Source organism: Uranotaenia lowii, chromosome 2, assembly GCF_029784155.1.
Source record: "Uranotaenia lowii strain MFRU-FL chromosome 2, ASM2978415v1, whole genome shotgun sequence".
Classification (NCBI taxonomy): domain Eukaryota; kingdom Metazoa; phylum Arthropoda; class Insecta; order Diptera; family Culicidae; genus Uranotaenia; species Uranotaenia lowii.
In genome coordinates this window covers 25,964,038-25,968,524 of record NC_073692.1, presented here as the reverse complement: position 1 = coordinate 25,968,524, position 4,487 = coordinate 25,964,038, and the positions used below count along the sequence as shown (strand labels likewise).

Below are 4,487 nucleotides of genomic sequence, written 5' to 3'. Positions count from 1 at the left end.
CACCACTTTAAAGTTCACACGTCTTTCCCAATAAACCATTAAGCCCTGTTATAAGCCGCATAATGGACAAATAACAGCACTTCAGTGCCTATTAGCCGTAAATAATGATTTTTAATGCCTATAGGCACTGTTCGAATGATGACGTTGAATAGGCCGTATATTGGTTTTGATACGGTGCTTCAGGGCTTCAAAGCCCTGTAGATCAAATTGACATCAGTAAATGACATCTGGGCCTTGGAGAAAAATAATAAAATTATTTAGATATGAATCGAAAAGAAGAAGTGCACAAATACTTCATAAAGTTTTCACGATCGGATTGAGAGATATTATTTCATTTTGTGTCGCTACGGTTCTAAAATCATTCGCAGAGTTCAAATTAAATCGACGGATGGAGAGTGGATGCGAGCTAGCATCTGTCCGAATGGAATTCCCGATACACCAGAACATTTTCGTTGAAAACACCGGCAACCCAAATTCGAACCCACCGAGCAATTGGAGGAACAGCGGGAGGAGCCTTCGATATTTTGACAGCTTCGCATGGGCGTGATTCAAAAGTGGGGTCAAGCCGTTAATCGGCCGAAATCCGCCTTGCCAGGTAAATTTTTTGACGTTTCGGAGTTAGGACAAATGTATGGCCGTTTTCAAAAGCTTTCCAAAAGCTCCCTAACTAATCGAAACTTTTCTATGGAGGACATGGTGTCGCTAGTGTTTGCTTAATAACTCCCATACACGCCAAAAGTGGCTTTAGAACAGCACTACACCGAAAAAACTTTTCACATGAACGCTACGTGAAAATGTACATGGATTTTTGCCACCATGAAAATCACGTGGAACTTACGTGAATTTCAGGTAGCAAACAGAGCTCGCGCAGCAAACGGATTTCACGTAATTTTCATATGAGTTGTATATGAAATCAACGTAGATCGAATGTGGTAAGGGATTTTTTCTGCTACATGTAATTCACGTAGGTTTCATTGTCTTATTAACGTAGGGAGTTTTTTCGGATATTTTAACTAATATGTTTTGATTTTGATAGCCAACTTTATTGTTCGGCAAAATTGCGCTTGTCCTTGCGTAACATATGCATTTTCCATTTTCAGTCACTTTTCACTTTTCACTTCATTCAAATTATTAAACACAAAATTTGGCATTTGTTTCGCTGCTTTGACGAGTGCTTAGCCCTGTCCGCTGTCTCAATTTTGAATCCTGTTAAAAAAATATCAAAAATGTTAATAGCTACCACACAACAAAATATTATTACTTACGAAATAAATATCAGCTTTTCCATCACTCAGATTTGTTTGTCTTCATGCACCAACTGTCGGATCCGCGCCGTATTGAGAACTGTATTCCTTCACACAGGTTTTACGTGAATGAGCCATTCAGGCTTACGTGAACATCACATAGAATGCACAAAATCCCTCTGTACTTGACGGATCACTGGATTCTCACGTAAATCGAATGTGTCTTTATTTTGACAGCATTCAACTATATGAATTTCACGTAAGGATCAAGTGATTTTTTATTAACTCCTAAGTGCTTCACGTAAACCAAGCAAAAATTCACGTAACGAGTGGCTACGTGAAAATCCAGGTAAATTTAACGTTCCTTTTTCGGCTGAGTGTATAGTCGAATATAGGGCTTTATGAGCTTTTAAAGCAGGTTCTATATTCGAATATAAGGCTGAAATAGGGCCAATTTTAACGGCCTAATTCAGGGTTGCCAACATTTATTTTCAAAAATCAGGGAACTTGCGAAATAAAAATCAGGCAAAATCAGGCTACGTAAAAGTAACGGATATTTCGCTCAAAGTGATGACCTTTTTTTTTTTTTTGGTCATCGCTCCACATTTTTACTCCAATATGTGTGTTCTGAGCCTATTTAATTGAATAATTCTGCTGCATCAAAGCAATCCCTTCAATTCTCTTTTTCAATAAGAATTAACGGGAATCTTTCGATTGCTTTATTTCAGCCACATTTTCACTTTTTCACTTCTGCTATGGTACCTACTCCAGTTCCTTACTACCCATTTTTCATGACATTCGCAAAAATCAGGCATATTTTCAAAATTCAGGGAAAATCAATGGCTTATCAGGTTGTCAGGCAGAGCCTCGAAAAATCAGGCAACGCCTGAAAAATCAGGCACATTGGCATCTCTGGGCCTAATGGTTACTTGGGTTCACTTATAACTTCCTTCTTCAAACTGATTTTTCGCTCTCCCTTTTTTTTTGCCGAAACGGAAATTATACCACAACTCTATCGCTCATGCATTTTCTCTCATAAACCATTTATACCACTTCTCTAATTTGCTACAAGGGCTCGGTTCAATATCTAAATCTGAGAGTACACACTCCACAAATATTAAGCACTAAATATTTTCTCTTTAGCACTATCACTTACTACAGGTCGTATTGTCAAATATCAGGACACCGCTAAGAAAAAAATCAGGATTTTTTAGGATACCACTAAATTGGTAAAAATAACATGCAGTTTTGCTTAAATTGAATAACTAAGGCGAAATATAGGTGCTAAAGATACCCCGAATTATGGAACTGAAGCGAGATTAACCTTAGTTGGCCTGCATTTAATATCGAAGAACTAAATTTGAATATAATTTGAACCGAAGATTATCATTGCTTAAACTTGTCAATCTATTTCATTAAAGATTTGTTTGATGTTCTCATCATTTAACAATAAATTTAGTTATAAATTACATATTTTTTTTAAAATCAGGACTAATCAGGACATTTAAAGGGCCATTCAAGCGTTTTTGAAAAATCAGGACGGCCTCTCGAAAATCAGGACAAATCCTGAAAAATTAGGATACCTGACACCCCTGCCGAGGGGTCCGCAGAGCACACACAAAATTTCCGAGGCCGAAAATTAGCAAAATTTTGCTCAAATTTGACCAGCTAAAATCTTAGCAATCAATTTAGCAATTTATTTTAACTAAAATTTTAGCAAAATAACAAAATGTGTCCTGACTGAATGTTTACTAATTTTCAATCAAACAAAAACCTTTGTTTGCTAAAATTTTAGCAAAATTTATTTTTCTAACGTTTGCTCGAATTTGAGTGAAATCCAAAATTAAATTATTTTTAATGAAGGGTTTTCATTTTCAAAAAATTAAAAAGTGAGATTTGATTTTTTTTTTAATCTTCTTTTTTATTATCGTTCGCATCACTCTGCGGGTTTCCAAAAGTGTATTCCATCATCGCGTTCTATTACATCTTCACCACTGAAATCTGAAAAAACAGAAATAATTAAGTTTAGTGCATTTCATATTTAGAAGAATAGAAATAAAACTATAATAGCTAGACAGTCTATTTTTTTGTTACCTGATAGTAAAAACACTGACCACCAAACAGGTCAACAACACACACAACCCGGCGGAACCACTACTGCTGCTTCCGGGTTCGGTTTTGCGCTTCACCATTTCTCCTCCTTTCTCGGTATCGCGTACCGGTATGTGCAGCGTTAGGATTCCGCTATTTTTCCACTAGTTACCGAACCGGTAACCGTTCCGCTTGAGGAAGAATGGCTACTTCTGCAGCATTCCCTCCCACGAGATGCTGTTGATCCTGGAAAAGTTCGGAAACCTGATTAGTCGATGCCGATTTGAGGATCTGCATGAATTGAATAAGGTATCGGAAGCTTTCTAAATTTTCTCTATTTTTCCTTTTAATTGCATCTACCAGTATTGTATGTACTACCAGTACTACTTACCTAATCCAAATTCTAACCAAACGACGAAAAACTGAGGAGCAGAACAAAAATGTTTTACCCGCGCGGTGCAAAATGAAAACAAGAATAATCTAACAGGTTCCCGCCTGTGTCGCCTTTCTAAAATTTGAGCACTTAAAGAACGCGGTTTGGGCACAGGCTAAAAGTTTGAGTCCATGCTACTATAAATGCTAAAATTAGTAGTAAATTGGTTAATTTTACTCAAATTGAGCAAAAGTCACGACAATTTGGGAAAGTGCTAACTCGACAGTAAAAAAATTTTTTTGCTAATGGAAAGTAACAGCTCATTTTTGCTAAGTGGAGCCTCGAAAGTTTTGTGTGCAATGTGGTGGAAAGAGAGGTTTTTTTTATAATTCGTTTATTTGAAACGGCTCATACCGAAGGTTTTAAGGAGCCAAAGTCAGTTTTTTTTTGTATTTACAATTCATTGTTAAAAACTAGAATAGATATACACACAAAACTTTCGAGGCCAGAAATTAGCAAAATTTTGCTCAAATTTGACCAGCTAAGTACTTAGCAATCGATTTAGCAATTTTTTATTACTCAAATTTTAGCAAAATAGTCAAAAGTGTCTGGACTTAATTTTTACTAAATTTATAGTAACAAAAATAATTGTTTGCTGAAGTTTAAGCAATAAAATTTTTACTCCCAAAAATTACTAAAATTTTAGTAAAGTTGATTTTTTTAAAAATCCGGTGCCCTACCAATAACGAATGGAAGTGGGTGTAATTTTCAATTCACAT

General features: G+C 36.0%; 1 long non-coding RNA gene across 1 annotated transcript; it reads right to left on the bottom strand.

The window, feature by feature from the left end:
• Positions 1-3,157: 3,157 nt before the first annotated feature.
• On the bottom strand, positions 3,158-3,988 carry LOC129749474 (uncharacterized). The gene is made up of 3 exons (XR_008738056.1): positions 3,727-3,988; positions 3,339-3,581; positions 3,158-3,245 (listed from the first exon to the last, which is right to left on the bottom strand). It is a non-coding gene; the product is annotated as an uncharacterized LOC129749474 (long non-coding RNA).
• Positions 3,989-4,487: the final 499 nt, after the last annotated feature.